Source organism: Hoplias malabaricus, chromosome 3, assembly GCF_029633855.1.
Source record: "Hoplias malabaricus isolate fHopMal1 chromosome 3, fHopMal1.hap1, whole genome shotgun sequence".
Lineage (NCBI taxonomy): Eukaryota > Metazoa > Chordata > Actinopteri > Characiformes > Erythrinidae > Hoplias > Hoplias malabaricus.
In genome coordinates, this window is record NC_089802.1 from 10,363,697 (window position 1) to 10,389,773 (window position 26,077).

Here is a 26,077-nt window from a genome sequence, read left to right on the forward strand (position 1 = left end):
TATGGCCTTCCCACCCTCTTTCCCAGCTCACCCCACATCCTCATGGATGTCACAATCCAATCTCCAAAGAGCCAGTACCTGAGTGATACAAAAGGGCAGGCAAGGTAACATTTCACCTCTGAAACAGCACACAAATCTGAGCGGATAATTGAAAAGCCATTTGGATGTATGTAGCAACCTGCACATCATGATTTAGGACAATCCTCTTAGAAATGTGACAGAGATGTAAGCAGCTGTTAACCACCAATTTCACATACTGCCACTGCTGGATAAAAATTTGCATCTCCAAACATGTTAACTGTTTTAGGAAAAAAGGAAAAACATTCTTAATTTGGTGTTAACTGATGTATAAGGTTTTATTTAGAGTAATCATGAGCCAATCCTACATTTCTTATCAAAATAAAACTTTCATACAAGGCAAAGGGGAAATGGCATTTTCAAATTTAATAAAATTCAAGGTTATGGCTCAACACTGACAAATGACTGAAAATATAATAATAATATATTATTATATAGGGACCTGGAGGTTGTGGGTTCAATTCCCGCTCCGGGTGACTGTCTGTGAGGAGTTGGTGTGTTCTCCCCGTGTCCGCGTGGGTTTCCTCCGGGTGCTCTGGTTTCCTCCCACAGTCCAAAAACACACGTTGGTAGGTGGATTGGCGACTCGAAAGTGTCCGTAGGTGTGAGTGTGTGAGTGAATGTGTGTGTCTGTGTTGCCCTGTGAATGACTGCCCCCCCCTCCAGGGTGTATTCCTGCCTTGCGCCCAATGATTCCAGGTAGGCTCTGGACCCACCGCGACCCTGAAATGGATAAGCAGTGACAGATAATGAATGAATGAATGAATAAATAATAATAATAATAATAATAATCATCATCATCATCATCATCTAGTGCTGTTTTGAGTTGGTGTGTCCACGTGTCACCCTGTGGAGGAGTGGCGACCCCTCAAGGGTGCATTTCCACCTTGCACCCATTGATTCTGCGTAGGCTCTGGACACACCGTGACCCTGAACTGAATAATCGCTTAGAAACACTGTTACTTTCACTGTATTTATGTATTTGCATTCATTGTTGTTGTTATGTTTAGACAGGAACCCTGCTTATTGTGAATATATTATTATTTACATTACTCATAATAATAATTGTCTTATACTGGTTTAGGTCACCCAGTCATTAGTCACTTTCTACCCCATTAACCTGTTAGTTGAAGTACCCCTTTTCACAGAGACTGGCACAAATACTGGAAAGGTGAGGACAAACATGTTCCTCCTTAGAGCTGGGTGACATGGTGGATTAGTGGTTAGCATGTTCGCCTCTCAGTGCTGGGATCTTGGGTTCAAGTCCCATCTGAGTGGAGTTTCCATGTTCCCCCTGTGTCTGCATAGGTTTCCTCCCACAATCCAAAAACATCGAGGTTAGGTGAATTGGTTTCTCTCATAACTGTTCTGGTGTGTGAGTATATTTATATTTTAGCTATTTTTTTTGGGCCGATACGATGACCGATAATTCGCATCTTGGAGTAGCTGATACTGATATTAAAGCCAATTCACATTGGATTAAAGCAAAACAAATTCTTTATCATAGGTTGTCACAGAACAAGCCTTTTCCTCAGCATTTGTACATTTCTGTATGTTTTAATTTTAGGTATATTAGTTGTAGTTTATTTAAATTTTTATCAAAGATTTACTGCTGGTTCCGCATGAGTGGTTTCTAGAGGGGCGCTAATTACTGCAGCACCGAGTATGTGGCATGAAGCAGCTCCAAGAGAGAGTGTTTGAGCGAGTGTTTGTAATCGCTGTACATCGTGTTTCAGTAATGAATTCAGACACTGAGTAACCCTATATCTATTTTCCTATGTTTTATGTAAGAGGGGCTCCTGCACTGTGGTGGTTGAGAGTATCTTGCTGTCGTTTAACCTGCTGTGTGAGTGTGTTTACACCGCTATCTGTGTGTGCATGTACTGAGCATTGCTGATATTTTAAATTAGTTTTCACCACTGAGAAATTTAATCCCAGAAACTGTTCTCTGCAGAAACTGTGAAAAACAGCCACACAGCAGAGATAGTTGTGTATTTGCAGGTGTCCGTGCATATGTGTAAGCACAAAAAAAATTGTAATATCGGCTAAAATTCCATTATTGGATCAGTAACAATAACAATAAAAATGTTACATAAAAAACAAATCTACCCATTAACAAATATATCAGCCACAAATATATGGTGCATCACTAATAATTCATTATCATTATCTGTAACTCTTATCCAGTTCACGGTCGCTGTGGGTCCAGAGCCTACCTGGAATCATTGGGCACAAGGCGGGAATACACCCTGGAGGGGGCGCCAGTCCTTAACAGGGCAACACACACACACACATCCACACCTATGGACACTTCTGAGTCGTCAATCTACCTACCAACGTGTGTTTTTGGACTGTGGGAGGAAACCCACGTGGACACGGGGGGAACACACTAACTCCTCACAGACAGTCACCCGGAGCGGGAATCGAACCCACAACCTCCAGGCCCCTGGAGCTGTATGACTGCAACACTACCTGCTGCGCCACCGTGCCACCCCATCACTAATAATAATAATAATAATAATAATAATGATGATGATGATGATGATGATGATGATGATGATGATGATGATGATGATGATGATGATGGAAGAACTTAATGTCAGTAGACTGTCTGATTTGTACTAATAAAAAAAAATAAATAAGTGACTTGCTCTTAATGGCAAGTCACTTAATAACCTGAAATCAAATAAATGCAAGAGTGGTCTCTGATCTTTGCACCCTATTGTAAATTCATAAATAAAGTCTCAAATAAGACTTTAATTCAGTAACTCCATAATATGTATGATCACATCAATGCATTGTTATTTCACATGACTAGCTTAGTAAATGATTTAAACTCATCACAGAGAATGATGTGACATTACTGCATGTAAGGGGCATGCTATAAAAAGCACTATGAACTGAAAACAAAGTCTCAACATGATGATGAATAAATACATTTAATTAATAAGGGATTAGATGCTGCAGGCCATTGCTGGCTGTTTTTAAATGCTTGAGGTACCTCATAAATATACATGTCAGAAACACAAGATCAAGATGCAACCTCTAACATTGAGGTTTCTGTCTTATCATTAATATTTCAGCCAATACTTGGCATTTATTTTGTGTATTTGGAGACCAACAGCTCACTTATTATTAATATGTGATAATGAATGCTTTGTTTATTAAACCTGAAAATCTTCCTGTGGTATGACTTGGATCTCTTAATAGGGTCAAAGATTTACAGTATGTGCAAGAACATTTAAAGTGGAAAATGGTATCAGAAGATGTATTGGTTACCTACGGCTAAGCTCTAAACAAAACCAAGCTGAGCACAAATCCCACAGTATCCCTCAGGAGCTGTACATACTACTACTACTACTAATAATAATAATAATAATAATAATTCATTCATTATCTGTAACCCTTATCAAGTTCAGGGTCAGGGTGGGTCCAGAGCCTACCTGGAATCATTGGGCGCAAGGCAGGAATACACCCTGGAGGAGCACCAGGCCTTCACAGGGCAACACCCCCCCGCACACTTTTGTGTCATCAATCCACATACCAACGTGTGTTTTTGGACTGTGAGAAGAAACCAGAGCACCCAGAGGAAACCCACGCAGACACAGGGAGAACACACCAACTCCTCACAGACAGTCACCTGGAGAGGGAATCGAACACACAACCTCCAGGCCCCTTGAGCTGTGTGACTGCGACACTACCTGCTGCACCACCATGCCGTCCTAATAATAATAATAATAATAATAATAATAATAATAATAATAAGTCCTTGCAGGCTACCAGGTGCTCACAGGCAATGTGCTAGCTACCTCTGCTCTAGCGATATGAACACTACCTAAACGTTGGGCCGGGGGAATGAGTGTAATCACATAAAATTAAGTTGACTACATGATAAAACCCATATATGGCTCATAATATACATCGGATCCTATTATTACAACCATAAAGTGTAACTTTGGTATTACTCTAGCAGTTATAACTGTTACAACTCAAAAAAATTAATAAATTAAAAAAATAAATAAAAATAACAAATCTGATTCTAACATTTTGTGTCTATGGAACCCAAGTTGTGGTGACAAAGTGTATCAATTATAATCACACAGCAACCAGAGAACAGCTGTTATTACCAGAATCAATGTCTAATGCTAAAAAGAGAGCTAGTGCGGCTAACGTTAGCAGCTACAAAAACACGCTCAAAAACAAGCTCATAACACTTTCATCAACAAAACTTATCACTAACTAACACAGCAACATATGAAAAATTGGCAACAAGATACTACTCCAATGTATGCCTTTGTGTCTGTTTCAGCACACTCTACTGAGTAAATTCAGTCCATTATTAACTCTTGACAAGTGGCTCTCACACACTCTCCCCTTGTTGCTACCTCACCCATAATGTCTGGACAGGTAAAACAGAGCTATATTCTTCATTTAGTGAAGTAAACACCTGTGAGCTATGTGCCATAAGGTGTTATGCATTTCTCACGAGAGATCTACACCCCATGGTTCTGAAGTTGCAAGGCCAAGTTGTGAGAGAACCACTATTCTCCCAATTACAAGTCAGTCAGAGGAGCCTCACAATCTTTTTGAAGTTGTCAATTTTAGATAAAACTACTACATAGTGTTCCTGTAAGATCACTCTTGTATTCTTTGATGGCATTGTGACACTGCTCCTACCTGTACGGTAGCATTTCTTTCCTAACAGCTGACAACCAAACATTATTCATAACATATACCAGTCAGATGTAGATTCCAAGACAAGAGCATGTTTCCGTGTAGGTATTAACTTAAGCTTGCTGAACGTGACCAAAGATATCTTTCAAAGATCACAACAAGGGGGTGTTGGTGGGGAATTAATGCTGTAGCATTAACACTTTATAATCCTATAAAGAGGATTACATCCCTTCATGTGTTTGAGATGTGACTAAAGTCAGTGTTTTGGAACATATATTTGAATGTAACCTGGATAGTTCATATAGACCACATATACAGCACACTTTCTGAAATAAATAAGAACAGCTCTGAACACATAAGAACAGCTCTTATTTCCTTTGGGAAATAATAAAAAAAAGTTTCTCTTTGCTAAGCTCAGCTAAATGATCAGCTACTGCCTTGCACTTGATACCAATACTGTAGGCCACTTAGACGGAACAAAGCTTCACTGAGTCATTAAACTGTGGAAGAGTGTGTCGTTGTTATAAAGTAGGGAAAGAAGGTTATTGGAGTCATTGGGGATAGGTTCCAAGCGTCCTCCAACAACAGTCTAATTACAGAATTCTGATACTGTGTTTACTTGACTCCTGACATGCTTTTGAAAGTGTATATTTTTAAAGGAAAAAACAAGCAGCAACCAGCCGAAAGTGTCTCTTCACATTTTAAACGTGAACTCGTCAGGGTTCTTGGCCAATATCATTAAATGCTCATTTTTGCACATAAATATTCCTGGAAGTCCCTGGTTTAAGACGCGCTGGGTAAAAACTGTCACTCACGCTGAAAGAAATGCTCTCTTTGTGCTTGCTTAGTGTTATTTGTTTTAGATGAATTCAAGAGAGTGCAGGCGGGTTTCTAACTATAGAACACTGAAGGTATGGAAGAGTTTGGAACATTGAGCAGTGGAGTGAGATTATGTTGATGTGGATATTGAGATGAATTAAGTAAAGCACAGACAATGGTTATTTGAAATTCTACTATATCATTTTCACTTCACAAGGGGCTTGAACGTAGCGCCTGCTACAAGGCTTCTCCCATCGGACATAGTTGCTACATTTTAAGTGCATGTCAAAGTTTATCAGCTTGGCTTTCCCATCATGAAATTATATGCCACTGGTTAATTACCTAGCAACAGATTTACAGGCATGCATTCAAGCAGTCTTCACTTTTGTCTCGGTATGGGCTCTAGGTTTGAGTTTTGAAAGTGTGCAATTCTTTTTCTTGGTAATCATTTTTAAAATAATTTTTTTCTGTAAATTTCTGCACTACATGCCTGAAGGTTTGCAGATGCCTGACCATCAGACCTAAACTAGCTTGCTGAAAATCTCATTACAAAACAATGGGCATTAAAAGGGGTTGTTTATAACACTGTTTATAGGGGGGTGAAGCACCTACACTCAGCCATATAATTTTACATGCACTGGAAGCAAAAAGCCAAGGCCAGACCCTGAAAAACAACCCCATAACAATATCTTTACTCCACCAATTTTACAGTGGGCACAATGCAGTCAAGAAGGTAACGTTCTCCTGGCAGTCACCAAACACAGACTCATTCATCAGACTGCCAGATTTGAAGGAAGCATGACTTGAATACATTTTCACTGTTGGCACCAAGTGGTGAGGTATGGCTCGTGTGCAAAGCCATGCCATGAAGCTCTCTGCACAGTTTTTGTGTTGATGTTAATGCCAGAGGGGGTATGAAACTCAGCCATTAAATCAATAAAGTGTTGGTGACTTTAAGCCCTGTGTGCCTCAGCTCTCAAGAGACTACTAGGTACATCTAAGTGGCTTGTTACTTAGTGGCTGAGTTACTGTGGTTCCTAAACACATCCACTTGTCAATTATACCACACACAGCATATCATTTACAAATGTTATTAAAGGCAGACTGCATGACTAAGTGCATGATTTTATATACCTGTGGTGATGGGACTGAAATAATCACCTGAATTCAGAGATTAGGTATGTACTTTTATCCATAGAGAATGTGTGTGCCCTGCATTATTTTGTACATCTTAGTAATGGAACACTCGGTCATAGTCCAGATAATAACGGAAGGCTCACCATTATCACCTTTGTACACTTTAAATCTGTGAACATTGTAGTCCATTGTAACTGCACACAGCTTTAAATAGGAACAATACAAAACTGGATTAAAATAGTAACTCAACAACAAACTGCCTCCTAAAGTTATTACTACATTGCTGAGCTTTTAGAGACATATAAAAAAAGCCAATGAATCAACAACCTTTCAGACGCACGCCTGCAAGGAACCGTAGCCTGTAAAGGGCATAGGTGAAGTGCAAAACTACTGCAGAGACATCTGTTTAAAATTCACTGCTGTCTTGGCACACTGTTCTCCTCTTGGCAGACATATAGGAGATGGAGATAATTAGCGTGCCAGTGCTACAGAACTGGAATTAGACCATCAGAAACATTCTTGCTTATTGTTTACCAGACTTCTAGAATGGCCATGGACTATGCTCACAAACCTGAAGCTGGCAGCCTGGTTAGTGTTAGTTTATGTTTACATTCTGTGCAAATATGTCCAAATATAATTTTTCATGGCACTCTACTTGTATGAATTTATTTATATTTTCTCTCATTTTATGATATTTTGTACATCCAATTTCTTTTTACTGTTTCAATTCCAGGCCAAGTCTTATTTTGTTCCTCATATGTTCTGTACGATATATAATTTTGTGTTAATTGCTTTGTGGAATATGCTTTTACTCTGGTGATACTCTGTTTTCACAAATTTCATCTAGTTGGCAAATGAGAAACTCATTTATTGATATAAAAATTAAAATATTTAAGCAAATAATTGCTGTTTGTTGTTTTTTATGGAGTTCACAACAAATCTGTCTTGTTTAATTACCTTGTCCATCAGGCTGGTGGCTTTTATACTGACCATGATTGATAACTTCCAATATCTTAGCTGACCGTAATCTTAATGAATCATAAACCACTGTGTAAACAACAAACTTCCAGTGCTTAGTGTCTGATCTTTATTTTTTTTTTCTTCAGCGTGTTTATCATCAGTGTGTCTTTCAGTTTCACTCACCAGGTGCCATGAAGAGTGATGAGAAACAACTTAAAACACCATTAGGGCTCATTTATACTCCCTGGAAGTATGTAAATGAATAAATGAATAGGTCCGCTACAAACCTTGGAACCATCACTGTCCGCATACCTCTATGTGTCCTTTATACTGGAGTGGATGTTAAGCAATACATCTATTAGAGGGCAGTTCTGAGTGAAAAGATTCTAACTACAAGAGCAAACACAGCGATGGTGGAGAAAGTGGTGATAATGTAACATTACTACAGTAAAAGGTAACAAATGAGTGAAATCTAAAAGAAAAGAGATAGCTACATGTTACACAAAAGTAGAAATATACTAATCTATACTAAGAAGGGCAGGGTTACATAAGTACTACTGACATATTGACTATATACTATTACATAGAACATGTATCTAATTTAAGGTGAGACTAACGTGGCAAAGTGTTGTTGTTGTTGTTTTTGTTGTTATTATTTTACTTTCCCTGCACTATTTTGTTTATTATTTTGTTTTCATTTTATTGTTCAAATATATTGTTCAAAATTAAAATAAATAAATAAATAAATAAATAAGATAAATTAATAAAACAAGTAGGTAGTAAAATATTAGACAAAAATGTGTCTATGAACATAAATATGCATAATATAAACAAGAGCAACATTAAGTATATATTGCACTAATAGTGAGAGGAGTAAAAGTGTTTAAAAAAATCTAATCTGCCCCATGTGCCCCTCCTGTGATGTATTATGGAATAAACATGACTTGATTTACAGTATTTGATCATTTCAGACCCTGTGTAAGAAGTAACAGGTCTTTCAGGCATTTGGATTTGTGTATGATTCCCAAGCAGTAATCTTGACTGGATATTTACCAGCACCAACATAGAGTCGTATCCATTCTACAAGAGATATTTTCAATTCAGCTCAATCATATCTCATGCAAATGAATGAGATAACAACACAGATGTGGCAAGACAGAATGCAAAACTGGCAGGCAAGCCTCTCTGTGTTGGCGGTGCTTCCTAGGAATCTGATTCACTCCACTCCATTCCACAACAAAAGTACACAAGATCAGGAAACTCTGCCAAATACCACACCACCAGGGGAATCCGAGAACATGGATCACATTGACTATCACAGGGATTGTATCTTGCAGTGTGACGTTCCCAAAGTAGACTACAACAACAAAGCAGCAGGGTAACAAATCATCCCAAGTCTTCATGCAGAGCTTCTGGGCTTGGCCTCCTTATTCCACAGCATAGACATTCACAAAACAAGATCTTCAAGACCTGATGTAATACAGTATCCTCAAATCAGGGCTAAGTTCTAAAATGTGTAGGGCTCAGACATTTTGCTTGTCACGTTTGTCTCACGCAAATCCCAATCTGCCATTTGGAGGGGAGCAGCAAATTTTACCCTCTTCGCTAAACCAACCACTGCAGACCAGTGTCCAGACGAAGATTTCCCAGAACTAGAGACGGTGACGCTTATATAAAATCCTCCTAAATGGCACCATGCTCACTGCAGGTCAGAGCTTATTAAATATCAAACAATGCCTGGATAAATATGGCTTTATTCAGAGGCTGGCAATGTTGTTATAATTAAATGGTAATGCAAAGCAAAGAATCAATGCAGTTGATATTTACACAGTGCTAATGGCTTTTAGGCACTAGAGGATAATCATAATTATCCACTTTAAATGTAATCATATCTGTTTAGCATTGCAGTCACACAGCAAGGGAAACAGAGACAATGGTGTTTAGAATAAGGAGAGGCAGGATGTAGAAATCTATTAAATTCTCTATTAGCCATGACAAAATATAAATGACTCTGTTTAGCTCTGCGTTAAATGCCGAGAAATCCCCCTGCCAATTGTTAATCAAATCCCTTTACTTGTGATAGAAAAAAAATTTGCCCAACTGTTTTAAACACTGTATAAATAAGGTCTGGATACAATGAAGAGGGAGGAAAGTAATTAAAATAAAGCTCTGATTGGGCTGAAGAATAAAATCAACAAGACCCAGTCTCCACATAAAAGTGGCGAACACATTAGTGGTAGAATACGAAACGAGAATCACACTGGCAGCAAGATGGCTATGAAAAGTGGCCTTGGTACATCTACAAAGCAGGAGGAAATGAAGGTGGTGCGTCAACACTGTATAATTCAGAGCTTTGCCTGAAAGAAAAAGAACAGAGTGAGCGAGAGAGAGAGAGAGAGAGAGAGAGAGAGAGAGAGAGAGAGAGAGAGAGGGGTGTTGAAGTGGTGGAAAGGCACTCTCATAAGTGATCTACCACTCCTCTGCTCCTTTGCTGCCTAGAAACCTCAGAAAATAACATAATCACAGAAGTATTTTCAGTGTCCTAAAGCACTTTAGATAGATGGCTCTTTAAAGTGATGCTATAAATGACATGCTCACCAGTGTCATCGGTGACAGTGATGTGCAGCTAATGACCTACTGACATTGAAGTATCCAGGAAACTGGTAATCAAGAATGTGCCAGTGCCATATGGTGTATACCTGCCAAACCAAGGCAGCACATGCAGAACTGTAGAAAGATTATGTAAAAGATTTTATTAGTAACAGATATTTTGCCATACAAAGGTCCTCTATAATAGGAAGGGTGTTGTTTTATCATAAAAAAAAACACTATCCACTAGTTACACAACAGGCTCTTTTATGTTCTTAAAAAGTTGATGAAAAGGGCTTTTTCAGAGCAATGCCATAAATAAACCACTCAGATCCCTACAGAGCTTTCCACTGAAGAGTTCTTCAAAGTGCCTTTTTCAGAATATGTAACAAATGTAAAGAAGTTTTTGTGTTTACATTTAAAGAATATTCACAGATCCTAAATGATATAAAACAAATGAGTTTATTAATAGAGCCATGCATTCAAACCAAGGGCCAATTAGAAACCTTTATATTTGATACTGGCCTTAACATGTAGAGCTATCACAACAGTCATTATTTTATAATTTTTTTTTTTTATTGATATATTGTCCCAGCTATAACTGCAATAAATTATTTCACTTCCAATTTAAAACTGACAGTGATATAATGATAATATAAATGTATAGTAATGCAATTTACACCCTTTAAAAAGCAAATAATTTAGTTTATATGTTCTAAAAACAACCACATAAACAAAATTAAAGCAATGTTCAAACAAATTAACCTTATAGCACCAGAATATAAGAGAAACCAGAGAAAACAGGAAACACAGCATAACAAATATTGATGTTCACTCTTATGTAAACAAATACACAATGTGTAATAAGTCAATAGATATATTGTTATAGGTCTAATATTAAATCTAATAGTTAGAAAATAGTCTCAAAATGCACTTTATTTACAGAAAATATATCAGATTTTTAAAAAGGTAAACTATATAATGTGATGGACAGAAAATGTTCCCTAGTTAAAAAACAGATTGAAATGTGCCCATTATTAATAATGGGGGCGGTTGTTAAAAAAGTCTACACCAAGTCAATATTTCTGTAGAACTGCACGTTCAAGGCAAAACCTTTTATTTTTAAGTCCCTGTAAATGGTTTTCTCTATCTCCTCTTTGTGATGACTCTAACAAGATGGTGTGAAAAACAAAGCACACATTTAAAACCCTGCTCAAAAAGGCTGTCCAGGAACAACACTGGGTGATGTCATTACATCAGCTGTTGAGCAAAATCAACAAGTAAACTTAACTGTGCTACAATGGAGTTGACAACTTGACCCACAAACCTATTTTCACATGCAGTAGTGAGCTTCCTGGAATCACAAAAGTGGCTCTTTGAATGAGACAATGCTGGGCTGTCTTTTATCCTACTCCTATTTTCTGCATCTTTCATGGGGGTTTTTAGGAAACGTATTTATTTCCCCTTTTTCCTGGGTCTTCAGAACAAGGCAATCTGCTGATTCAGAGTTTGATTTGTCGCCTTCAGAACAAACAGGCTGCAAATGTTCCTCGAGTCGTGGACACTCAGCGTCCTAATCAATTTATTTATACCACAATTGTGTTATCCATATTTTAAAAGAACAATTCTTTCTCGGTGGGATCTGAGAAGGTGCTGAGAAAATGCTGGTGGAGACGCTAATTATAATTCAGCAGAAGTGGCACCGCGTTTAAGAGAGAACAGCTTCTGCGAGGGCAGCGGCGTCGACTGTGGTAGCACTAGGCTCTCGATGAGATGTGACTGGTTTGGCAGATGAAAAGGAGCGCCGTGGACTCTGTCCAAATATGCCCAGCTTGAGATGAGCAAATTTCTCCTTGGGAGATAAGCTATGATAATTATACAGATTAATCTTCTGTTACCCATCTGCTCCAAAATCAGTTTGTCACATACATCCAGGATTGTGCTCTTCCAGGAGTGCTCTTCCCCTCCTTCAGGGCTTGGTGGGGCGCCTTTGTAGACCTCAAAGAAAGAAAGTGGCTCGGCTCTATTGAAAGCAGGATTGACATTTCAACCACTGGACAGCCTGAAGGGGGAAAGCGTGTGAGGTCCAGAGAGCCCTGGTGCTACTCTTCATGCTCCAGAACCGTGCCAAATAACGCTGGAGTACAAGGCTGAACTCACATCAGTTCATCAATATGTAATTGACTGGCACTGGTACAGGTCCCTGTTGAGAGCAGGCTCTGGGCAGAGAGCCCTACATCCAGCAGGGACTGAGCACACACTGCCAAGTGGAGAGCTTTGTGCGTGAGAAACTTTTGTCATTCGTTTGCATTGTGGCGGTGGAAGCGCCCGCTATACAATTCGGTTTGAACTGCTGGAACATTGTTTGCTGTCCTCTCCACGAGCCTTTGAAAAAAAGACTCATGCAAGAAAGGGAAATGTCCTTGGTATGACTAAGTTAGGGGGAAAATGTCACAAGAGATGAAAAGGCAAAGACAATTACAATGACACACAATAATTACATATTAATCGAGGCAAGCATATGTCTGAACCTTATTAAAGTCTCTGTCTCTCTAAGGTCTCATCTCAATTTGTTATTACTTGCCCAATGCAGATTGAACTTACAAACAGGGAAAGTAAAGTGTGCCTCAAAAAGAACAACCGCACATGCTCCGAAACCTATTGTATTTTGATCTTGAACTTCAGAAGAATCATTGTTTATCATTATTTAAAAATTTGGAGGGGATTTGTTAAAACACTGATAGAGAAAAGAGAAATACACTGGTGCCGTTTTTAAAAATAAATGTATAACTGCAAAATGAGAGAATTCAGTAACTCTAGGTGTTTAGGATTTATACAGAAACACTGTTCATTATGCTTTCCAGAACTACTGACAGTTAAAATCACAGCCCCTGCTTACGCAATGCAAAACTGAGCATGATTGTTCCTTTAGGAACCCTGCACTGTGTAAAATTGTTTCCTGACAGAGGAAAGAGGTTATTTGGACTTTCAATCGTTCCCTTCTTTTACATGTTATTTGTGCTGGTGGGAGACTGGGAAATTTGGTATTGTACTTATGGACATGGGGAGAAGAGAGGGAAGAGAGCACAGAAAACATGTTTCAAAAGGTGCTTCAATAGCACAATAGAACTGGCTTACAAAAGCACCCTCGTCTATTGTCATACATGAATATTGTACTAAAAAAAGAACAATGTAAAGCAAAATGTAAAAGCAGACATACATACGTACTACATACATAGGGCTATTGATTTATGAGATGGGGGGGACATAACATATGCCAAAATGGGTTTCAGATAATACAGACTAAAATGTGCAGAATTTGACTTGAGTCACTGTTTGTGAGGAGCTTGATGCATTCTCTTTGTGTCTATTTGGGTTTCTTCTGGACACTCCTGTTTCTTTCCACTAGGGTTGGGTGGTATAATGATAATACAGTACACCACAGTATTTTAAAAAATGTGGACAGTATTTATGACATGTGTGTGCTGTGTCAACCTTCTGACTGGAGATGTGACAGTCTGAAAATGGGTGGAGAAAAAAAAAGCCCAGTAGCCCACCGGGGTTGTGAGTTTAGCACTGAGCTTGGGTTAAGAGAGGAAGAAGGATGAAAACAGACTAAATATGCAGAAGACACTTCACTCGACCTTGTGCACACAGGTATGAGGCTTTATCCTCTAATTATGTATGTTTTGATCCTCAGTTCACTGGAAAATGTGCTGTGGTGTGCTAAACCAAGTGCCTGTTAGCGCCAGCTCTGCTTCTAAACAGTGAAGAACCATCTTGGTTTACCTATTTTCGAACTTTCCTTTTCCTCTAAAACCAGTCGCTCAAATTTGCTCTCTAAAAACATTTTTCATCAACACGTGTGCTAATGTGTACTGTCAGGCTGTGCTGAGCTAAACTGCACATCACAAACTTTCTGAAAACCCTGCACTTGAGTTTGTGCCCCACACCCTCATGGTAGTGAGGTAATACTGCATACCGCAATACACTTTTGAGGCCATATGCCGGTATGAAAAATGTGGATACCACCACTCCCTACTTCATGCAATCAAAAACACATGCGGGTAGGTGGATTGGCTATTTGAATGTGTAAAAGGCAGGTATGAGTTGGGTGGTGCATTATTCTCAGCACTGCAGTGACACTGATGTGGTGGCATGTTAGTATGTGTAGTGTTGTTATGAGTGGACCAGACACAGCAGTGCTACTAAAGTACTGTATTCTTCAGTGTCACTGCCAGATTGAGAAAAGTCCACCAACAAGAATTATCCAGCTAACAAAATCCTTTATCCACAGAAGAAGAACTGTAGGAAGACCAACACTCAAAAAAGCCTCTCAAAAATGCTTCTCAGGTTTAAGGGGTCTGTAAGTGGTCTGTCTGTAAGGGTCCGTTATCAAAATGTGCTTCCTTACATATGTCACTGACCTTCAAACACTGCATAGTCTTTTACTATAGAGTTGTGTGCATTTACATTCACACGCCCATATCTTATGCGGACTGAAAATCAAATGACAGAAATGTGGGTGGTTCATTGGTTCAGTTAAACAGACATTGAATATTTAATGGCTTTAAAATGAAGTCGTACTAAAAGATTCAAGAGTTTCAGAGGGCCAAGCATTATGAAACCAGCACTGCTGTTCTAGCAAACAGTATCTGAATATGGCATATGTTTCAGTGGGTCAGAAATTTACATGCACCACCTGAATTGTCTTTAAACAGCCCGTGGGCTTTCAGGAAATGATGTTGTGGCTGTAAGAAGCTTCTGATTTGCCTGCTGCCAAATTAAAAGTTCAATATTGCACGTGTGACTGTATCGCCTTTTTTCAATCTTGATACAATGGAAACAGCCGGTATCAATCTGTCTATATTCACTATTAAGAGGGTGCTACATCACCACAGCCTGAAATGCTGCCAAACAAGGAACAGAGTTAAGGAATTAATGAATGAGCAAACCTTGTAGTTCTTTGAAATGACATCTTGTTCAAATCAAGTATATTCCCAAATATAAATAACATGCAAAATGCAAGGTGCTGTCAATAACTGAGCTTGACATTCTTTAGCCTTGGTCTAGTATATAAACCTTTGGCTTCGGTTTGCTTACGCTTTTATTCAAATAATGAAGAAAAAATTCTAAAGTGCAACGACCGCAATAAAAACAAACTAAAAACAATATTTTTCTCCAAAATACATCAAGCTCACACTCTATTGGTGAAGAGTAAACAAGTTGTAGCAACATTGTCCAGGGTTCAATAATATCTGACATTATTGTTTGCCACAGTGGATTTCTCTTTCTGATTATATTTGTGTTTAATGTGTTTTAACCCAGTTGTCCCCTGTTCATCGTCCTCAAAATGACACAGCTTTGAGGTTTTTGAAATAGTTGCTTATGTTTGGCATTAGTTGATTATATAGGACAATATTAGCTATTATTAGTGTCAAATGTTAGGAACTATTTAAATATGATTGGCGTCTTTTCCAACCCAGTGACCTCAAAACAAGAGTAATTTCAAATTAGAGCTGGAGGGATGTGTCAAACATATGAATTTCACAATAAAGCACCTGAAACCTAGAACAGCTAATCATACATGATTCATGTTGCCTATTTGAATAGACAGTTCAGAGGGAGAGCGGTGCCACTTGAATGCCAATTCTTTTCAGCAGCTGCCTAATAGTCAGCCAATACCATTTATCATTATAGCGGTAAGGACGTGTGAAGAAACCTGCCAGTGTGCACCAGCAGAATAAAGAGAGATTAAAAGATGCATACTTAACAAGGCAGCATTTATAGTCACAGAACACACTCTATAAACTGGGCTCATCGCTATGTGTGAGTGAATGAGTGTGTGCATGTGTGTGTGTGTACACGGACGTGAAAGATTAAACAAATGTCTGGGTTCTTCACAGCGACAGAGGCTAAGAAGTGACAGATTTTATTCTGCAGCGACACAACCACTGATCATAAGAGAGTGTTGAGGCCTTATTAGAGTAAAATCCATCATCCGGTTACAGTGAGGGGTGATGGCTGACTCCCACGTTCCTGTGTTTGCCCACCAGTGAAACAGCCGAACAGGTTTGTTGAGTTTACCATTTAAATAAATAAATTAAAAAAAAGAAAAAAAAAAAGTTTAAAAAAAGAGAGAATTTTGCAAAGTACATTGAAAAGTGCCATCTTCACAGCACTGTCATTCACAGCTGAATAAAGAGGGGGAAAAAAGCCCTGCTACTCTGTGATGGCTATGAAGAACTCTAAATAAAGGACATGTTAAAAAAGCACTACGGCATGATTCCCTGTGGGACTGTGCTCTGTGTTTCTGACTCACATTACACCCACATACAAAGCTGGAAATAACTCTGCAAGCAGGTGGGCATGGTCTTTAAACAATCCAGAAGATCCTGTTATCAGCTGGGCAGCTCATACCTAATCCAATAAGACTCAGCTAATATGCCCTTGTTCTTCTATACAGCACAATGCGCACGGCAAACATCAGGGGCCAGGCTGTAGGCAAGAGGAAGCGCAAACCGACATATGTCCACAAAAAACAAACACACCCGCCAATCACAATGCGTTCCCACCTGCTCTGGCAGACTGGAGCTACCCCCACCTCCTCGGCCCACCTGATACCCATTCTCCCTCATCTACGCAAATGAGTTTGGATAATTGAATTGCAAGTGCAAAATTAAATCAGCCTTTTTATAATTCATGACTCCAGGATCCTTCATAAAATGGTCCCACCTGTTTATTTTGGTGATGTCCAGCCATATGGGGTACTGAGCTCACACAGTCAGACATGTGATGTCTCATTTATCAATACCAAGGTAGAAAGTTATCTGCTGCTACAAAGATTCAGGATGATGCTGATTAAAATCAGAAAGACTTTTTATCACCTTAATCAGATTACAGACTACTGTGCAAAATCAGATTTCATTTTTTGTCAAAATAGCCATTGACTACAAGTTATTCATTTTTGGAAGACATTTACATTTATTACATTTATCTGGGGAAAAAATACATAAAATTAAAGTTATTATAAACTCTAATTCAACATTTGAGGCATGAGAATGCAAAGATCAAATTTAGTTTATGTCCATACTTCCAAAGGAAAAGGAATGGAAAGCAGCAGAATTTCACATAGTCCATGTGTTTGTAACTTCCAGACTCGACTACTGCAATGCTCTGTTGTATGGCTGCCCTGCTGTGTGCAGGATTCTGCTGCTAGGGTGCTGACCCATACAAGATTATGGGGGCATATTTCTCCAGTCCTAGATCATCTTCATTGGCTCCCAGTGCAGTACCGTATAAAGTACAAATTGCTTGTGTTGGTGTTTAAATACTTGCATGACCTTGTCCCTTCTCATCTAAGTAGTTTACCTCTATCATACTCTCCAGTGCATACTCTTCAGTCCTCAAGCCTCCATTTGCTTGAGGTCCCACATTTTAAGCTAAGCACCACTGGAAATAGAGCATTTTGTGTGGCGGGTCCAAAGCTGTGGAATAGTCTTCCTGATGAGCTGTGAGCTTGTTCATCTGTAGATGTTTTTAAAACCAGACTTAAAACTCATCTTTTTAAACTAGCGTATGGATGATATTATGTGTATGTGTTTATGGTTATGTTTGTGTCTATGTTTGTATGTATTTGTATTTCCCTTTTTATTTATTTTCAAATAAAAATGTATTATTATTATTATAAAAGGAAAATTAAAAAATAACAGATAAAACAACAAAAAAACACTCAAATCCAATTCTGAAAGAATGTGCAGATATCTCTGATATAAATGTAATACATTAAAAAAAAAACAAAAAAACAAGCAAAGAATCTGCTGCTGTTTTCAGAAGAGTGGGGGGGCCCAGACCCCAGGCCTCAACATTACTGAATGTGCTTTGGATAATCTGGATCAAGTTTGAAACCAAGTTTAAAGTAATTCTGTTGTGTTAAATTATATGGAAAAATTTCATATTACATTTAGTTATTGAAGCTTCTGTTTAATTCTGTTTAAAACATGGTGCTTTTTCTGAATCTGAAAAATGAATAGCTTATACTAACCGGAAATAATTCATACAATGATTTATAATATCATTGATTTCAGAGGAAACACTGGATGAGTTCATCTTTTATGAGACAAACAACAACTCAAAATCAAATTACCTGGAAAAGCATTTATTTTTTTATATTATTAGCCATTGCCTATGAATGTCTTAGTCCTAATCAGTCATCAAAACCTGTTTATTCTCTGTCAGGTCTCAGTGCTGATTAATACTATTCTAAGCCCTAGTTTTTGTGTCTCTTATTTGTTTTGGTATTGTTTATGGCTGTTTTGGACTCTTTTCCCAGCTTATAATTATAGAACTGCCTGGGATGGGACTATTTACTTGTATTTTGACCTCTGTTGCTAGAAATGACAATAGTTCTCAGATTAGCCCAAATTAACTCACTCTGCAAATGCATCCTGCTGCTTGAGCCTTCTGTTCATTCCAACTACTACAGTTCAGCTTTTTCAAATGACTAAGATAAAGTAAATACACTAAATACTAATAAAATATACAAATACCAGAGTTCAGCTCACTTTATGCCACTGGCTGTCACGGGAAGATACTTGTTGTATTAATAATAGTCTCAGATATTCATGTTCTGTGTATTTAAATAAGTTTGGGCCACTCAGATTTCCATAACACCCCATGCTGCCTCTGAATTCAGTAAAGAACAGAGCACAAATGCACACGTGGAGAAATGCCACATGGAGAGTCTAACACACATGGGCCATCATAAATTGGATGAATTTTTTTTAAATCTGAGCGTTGGCAAAGGCTAGACTGCTGGGCTTTCTTCAATTTTTTTTCTGGCATGAGATGAAGTCTCCCATACTTACTTTAAGACAACGTGTCTGTTCCTGGGGGCATGCTGACTGAGTTGTTTGACGTGAAAATGTGGCGGATCCAAGACGTCTTGTTTTCAGAGGATTTGCTACCAAAACCAGCTCACAGGCAACAATGACTGGTCTTTGTCTGATAAACAAAAGTGGAATAATTGGGAAATAAATTAATGGATTAAATCAATCAAATAAATCAACAGGCCTAAACTGTGAATACAATTATTTATTCTTATTTCTGCTTTATATATGATATATAGCTGCTATCATTTACTACATTTTCTTTCTGTCTTTTCAGTTGTGTGTGAGTTATATTGGGATAGTACAGATCACTAGGCTAAATATTTAGCAGCTTGTGGCATCCGAATGCCACAGCTTTATTTTCTTAACATGGAATAACCTTTATGTCTCTCCATTTGAGACCTAGCTGAAAGTATACCTCTACAAACTCACCAATATCCATTTGAGCTACAGCATACCTGCACCACAGGAATAGCAGGCATTCTAGAAACAGTAAAATATACTAAGTGGTGCTCACGACATACTAAGTGGTGCTCATGACTTACTAAGTGTTGCTCATGACATACTAAATGGTGCTCATGACTTACTAAGTGTTGCTCACGATATACTAAGTGGTGCTCATGACTTACTAAGTGGTGCTCACGACATACTAAGTGGTGCTCATGACTTACTAAGTGTTGCTCACGATATAGTAAGTGGTGCTCATGACTTACTAAGTGGTGCTCACGACATACTAAGTGGTGCTCATGACTTACTAAGTGTTGCTCATGACATACTAAGTGGTGCTCACGACATACTAAGTGGTGCTTATGACTTACTAAGTGTTGCTCACAATATACTAAGTGTTGCTCACAATATACTAAGTGTTGCTCATGACATACTAAATGGTGCTCACGACATACTAAGTGGTGCTCATGACTTACTAAGTGTTGCTCACGACACACTAAATGTTGCTCACGATATACTAAGTGGGGCTCATGACATACTAAGTGGTGCTCACGACATACAAAGTGGTGCTTATGACTTACTAAGTGTTGCTCACAATATACTAAGTGTTGCTCATGACATACTAAATGGTGCTCACGACATACTAAGTGGTGCTCATGACTTACTAAGTGTTGCTCACGACACACTAAGTGTTGCTCATGACTTACTAAGTGGTGCTCATGACTTACTAAGTGGTGCTCACGACATACTAAATGTTGCTCATGAAATTTTTCCCTAAAAAGAAATTCTCACCATGTCCCTTCAGGGGTTCCATAGATTTGAATTTGCTATGAGAAGATTTATTTTGGGTTGGAAGGCATTCTGAATTCATAAAGCAACAGAGATTGAATTGGGCAACAAATACCATGCTTTGCGATAAACAGTGATAAGAGATATTAAGATATTTTCCTCCTGTAGAAAGCGTAGAATATCTGAGAGGTATGGTTAAACTATTACAAGTTAAATTAAAATACAACTACACATTTTTTTACAATCTTTATAGCCTGATCTGAATGTGTATGTATGAAAACAATATTGCATGCACTACAAAATAGTATCTTGAGAAAATATTTATATAGAAAATATGTACAGTACTTCTTAAACTTTCAGAATCTCCACTTTTGACAGAAACTCTTTAAATAAACTCTTTAAAATAACACACAAGAATAAGAAACCCTTTAAAATAAGCTGCAAGGGAGAATTAATGATTGTCAAATTGCATCATGCTTTTGTTCACACCAGTGAGAACTGAAACTTCCAAATATTAAGCTGAATATAGATGATATCAAATTAAAAGTGTGCTGCATAATTTCAGTGGAGTGGATAAGACAGGCACAGTGGTCAGTGAAACCAGGGTCAGAAATTAAGGTGGCAGTCAGTAGACTATTGAAGACCAGGAGTGTTCCAAGTTTTCAATTACTGTCAACAGCTGCTAAGACTGTGCTTATGTAACAGACTATTTCTTGGTCAAGTGAGCACAGTGATCAGGGAAGGTACAGAGGGAAGTCAAATAGGAGGCTATTTTAAGACAGAAGCCTCTGAATAAAAGCGTTAAGCCCAGCATTTATTCTTAGGCATTTTAATGTTAACTGGGATTAGTTTAAATTAAGTCAGTGCTCCATAGTTTCAGCGGTAAGAAGAAAACAGTGATCACTTCACCAGAAAACCTGCAGTCTGCATTCTTCTAATGACACCATCAGCCAGGTACCACCGCACTGCACCAAGTGAGGAAGAATATATGGCTATCATCGTGATCACCATCATCTTGTCTTAACAAATTCCCACACACTTGTTGCATTGGACAGAACATGTCCTATTTAAGCAAACAAGCCTTACAAATAAATTAAACTCCTCTTGTAGTATACAATTTAAATCTACACTGCATTGTTGGCTGTTTTTGATATTATACATAATCATTTATATCTGTAATTTACTGCTATTGTCACTCAACATGAGGTCGAACGAAGAGTCATTGTCAGTAAAGCAGGCCATTAAAGGGCTGAATAATCAGAATAAATCAATCAGAGAAAGAAATCACCTGTTTGTTTCATTGTGAAGATGCCAGAACACACTGCTGAGCTTAAAAAAAATACGTCTGGCAAAGCAGTAGCAGTAGTTGTATTAGCAGCAGCAGAAGTGAAAACAGTTGTAGCAGTAGTAGTAGTAACTAGTTTAGTTTCGTTTATTAATCTCTGAACACTTTAACCACACAGTCCACCATGTCTCTCTCTCCACACAGTCCTCAATATGCTCCACAGCTAATCCCATCCCATAGAGTGCAATCTGGAACAGAGTAAATCACTGCTGCTTATGCAGCACATCAATAAATTGCCAACACCTAAAACCCCAATCAAAATATCATCTACCAGTCAAATCCCCTGTGACAGGTGAAGAGGAAGAGGCATCTCTATGGTATAACAGCACTTTATGTGTAATTGCCTGGGCTGAAAATTGATGCACACATATTAAGACAAGATTGGCACTTGGTACATAGGTTTTATTTTGTATTACCAGGATAGACACAAACTGAAAATGATTGAGTGGGTTCAAATCATAGTCTGACACCTGTTCATCTAAGCATCAGCAGCCGAGTCAAAAGTGACTCCGTCTTAGAGCGGGTAGCACAAAACTCAATCAGTTACAAATACCCACTGGCACTTGGCTGAAACTGGGATTATACACAACTGTGAAAACACTCTAAAGTCACCAGACACTTGTATATTTAAAAGAAAACTGCACTGTTTCATGTAAAAACACTTTCATGTTAAAAAAAAAAAAAGAAAGAAAAAACTGCTCCACTGCAGTGGAACCTCTACTTACGAAGTGGAAAAGTTCGTTTCTCGAGTCAATTTTCCCCATTTAAAATAATGGAAAAGCAATTAATGTGTTCCAGCCCCCACCCCGAAAGTCACCCTTTTTGCACTGATGTTTACAAAATTCTCTAGTTAGTAAAAAAAAATACATGTAGCGTTACTAAAAATAAAAAAGAAATACAGTTGTAACAGTAATAAAAAAGAAATAATAAAGTTTTAATTGGTTACATATCGCTACCTTGAAGACGTGACGACTGGCTGGAGGAGTAACACAGGCACTGGCTGTATGACGGGAGGTGGAGGGTGGGGGGAATCACGGAGAGTAGACGGGTGAATGTGGGGAGACGATGCGTAGATACGGCTTAACTTAGCACGAATTTCGATGTCTGCTATTTACACTAATGCTAAATTGCTAAAGGAACAATTTGCTAATCTTAAACGCTCACTCAGGTCTGGGTGCTGGGAGCCTCGCCTATTGGGTTCGTTTCTAGAGTCATGGTTCGTTGGTGGTGGCAAAAAATATTCAATTGCCCGGTTCGTATATTAGAAAGTTTGTTAGTATAGGCTTTCGTTAGTAGAGGTTCCACTGTACAGAGATATAATTTACTATCCAAATCTAACAAGCACATTTTCTGACTTTGACAATAACTTGAATAGTAGAATTGCATTTTAAAAACTATTTTTTTGTACTTTTTTTTGACAAAAATATCTGATAGCTATATTAAAAGCAGGTCATCAGGCGAAATATTAGCCATAATTGGGTGCAAAGTGACAGTTTTTCAAAGCATATATATCTTGAGCTGTGTGGTTCCTAATGACACTTTTGTAAAGAACTCTGCAGAATGAATCATTTTACAAGTGGCCACACAATAATTTTGTTTACGCCAGTCTTAACCGTAGTGTACTCAAATATGTTATGCAAATGATTACAGTCTACCAATCAAAATGGCCAAAATTGTGTTTGATTCTCATATGGAAATCCCAGTCAAAGAAGCAATTACATGGGTAAACTGAATAAAGGCCTGGAATAAAATAAAACCCTGCTGGTGTATACAGGCTCTTAATGTGCTTCAAATGTCCGGAGCATGCAAATTCAACTCCACTATGCAGCAGAAGGCAGGGGGTGGGAAAACACACCCCACCACACACATGCATATTTCTTTCAGTACATACTAAACTACTTTCACTGAAATATAGATGAGTAACACAGTCTTTTAAGGTCCTGGTTGTTACAATTTATTCTGAGTTATTTGTAAAAGAGGGTCTCAGGCCTTCTCCATAAATAATTTCTCCATTTTTCCTTCTAAGACTCTGTATTTTAGGTGTTTTAGTAAAAGGTCGCTGTAATCACTGGATACTGAACAGTGTGATTTTGCTTTGTGTAGCAGGACTTATCACAAAAAAAGACCACTTGCTATCCTGCCCTATTGTCCTGGACATACACATTGTGAATATCCTCATAATTGTAATTACAAATCTTCTTATTTGATCTTCAGGTGATTTCATTGGGTGCAAGGTATTATTATACAGTGTATAATTTTTGTATTTGTTTTGTAAACTAAACTTCTTTATCACTGTTCATTCTCTCAGATCCATTTGACGTACCATAGCACAGCTTTCTTTGCATTCACTGTTAACCCCCTTTCACCCAGTTCTTCAACAGTCAGGACCCCAACAGTACCACCACAGAGCAGGTTTAATCCAACCTGAAATGAAGGAGACTTGTTTGTGTCATTGTGCTGGTAAAAGTGGATCAGACACAGCAGTGCTCCTTGATTTTTTAAACATCTTAGATGTCACTGCTGGCCTGTGAAAGGTCCACCACTCAAAAAATAGGGCTGACAGCATCCTGTGACAACTGATGAACTAAAAGATGACTAATACACAACCCACACTACAAGATTTAAAAACAAAAACAAAACAAACAAAAAGAAAAATCCTAACCCATGTTGAAAACACCCAACATATAATGACATTTTACAAAGCGTTTTCAATGCTTGATCATTGTTAGTCCTCAAAGTCCCCACACTACACAATCTGCCCTGAATGAAACACCATGCACTTTCTGGTAACTCACACCCATAGACAGCTCTGGTGTTCAAAACCTTGTGTACCGCTACCATGAAAGCAGGTGGGTAAATAAAAATAATCAGCAGATCTTCTGAGACAGTCGAGCCACATTATCCTGTAGTATGGGCCAGGCCTGACCAACTCTGGGGGGGATCTTACCAATGAAGAAAAGGGTGAAAGTGTTTGTGTGTGTGTGTGTTTTAATAAATAAAAAAATAATTAAAAAGTGATTGAGTATGAAGAGGTGGACAACAATCTGAAAGTGTAGGAATACAAAGTACACTTTTATGGTCCGTGGAGCTGATAAAATGGACACTGAGTATAGAAGCAAAGTCTGATATGTTATAAATGCATGTCTGATTGGTTTATATAAAACCAACTCTAAAAACCATTTGAAAATAAACAGACCTTTCCATGCATGGCTTAAAAAAAAAAAGTCACTGACCTGGATCTTGATCTGGATCTTGATCTGGATTGTTGAAAATGTTACAAATAAAAAGAAGCATGATCATCAAATATATACTGAAATAAAAAGCCCCTTCTGACTTTCACAGCATAGATCTGATAGAACCCATAAAAAAGCAGAGCAAATTCATCTCCTATAGAAAGTTTCAAATCAATGCTGTGAGGTGTGTGTTGAGAGTTGATCTCCCCTGATATGCAGCCGTGATGGATGTGGGAATGAGTGAAAGACTGGCCTAAGGCTCCTTAAATTGGACTGGGAGAGATTTTCCACCAACACCTGCTCACAGCACACTGTGCTATTAATGAAAGTCTTCTGCTCTAACTAGATTTTCTCAGACTCTATCAGAGCAGTGTGACTGACCTCAGACAGGGCTGGACAGTAACTGGACAGTGGCACATATCTGAAATCATAGAAAATATAAGAACCGACTGAATCTTTTGCAAATTCTTGCTTTTCCATGTTATAAAAATCTGATAGGAGTATACTCCAGTGATGCTTTGCAGGTAACAGTAGTGCCTGGGCGTATTGCACCAGTGAGCTGGAATTAACAGCCCCATTTTTGGGAGAAGGGGGAAACATATTTCAAGTGTATGTCAGTCCTTTTCATCTAGTGAATCAAATAAGCTCAGAGGAAAGACTGGGTGGGCTTAATGGTGTCACACAAGGCTTCTAGGCCTGTATATGAAGAATGGCACCAATCAGATTTGCAGCATTCGCCGCAACAGTGAATATATCATACGGAAGTTACTTTCATGCTATTTCTTTTGATTTTGCAGTTTATAAGTGAACAGTACACGGAGGGTTGCTTAGAGTAAGGTGAAGCTTTTGCAAAGAAGGGCTGCTCCATCAGGCATAATTAGACTCCTAATCAAATTCCACTTAAACGCTGGGAGATGAGCTGACCAAGCCTTTGGCCTCAAAAAGCAAGAGGCTTTCCTCAGTAATCTACGCACATAACAATGAAGCAGGAGCTGTGGAGGAGGCTGACCCACAGCCTTGTGTGTATAATTAAATCCCACTAAACAAGCAGGAACTCCACTGCATCCTGAGAACGGTACACAACTTTAATGATGGAGGAGGAAGAGGAGGCACGGCTG

At 38.4% G+C, this 26,077-nt stretch overlaps 1 long non-coding RNA gene across 1 annotated transcript in view; it reads right to left on the reverse strand.

Annotated features, from left to right (window-relative positions):
• Positions 1 to 19,255, reverse strand: part of LOC136691294 (uncharacterized) — a 54,014-nt gene extending 34,759 nt beyond the window's left edge. The window contains exon 1 of the long non-coding RNA XR_010801873.1: positions 19,125 to 19,255. This is a non-coding gene — a long non-coding RNA (uncharacterized lncRNA). The remainder of the gene's footprint in view (positions 1 to 19,124) is intronic.
• Positions 19,256 to 26,077: the final 6,822 nt, after the last annotated feature.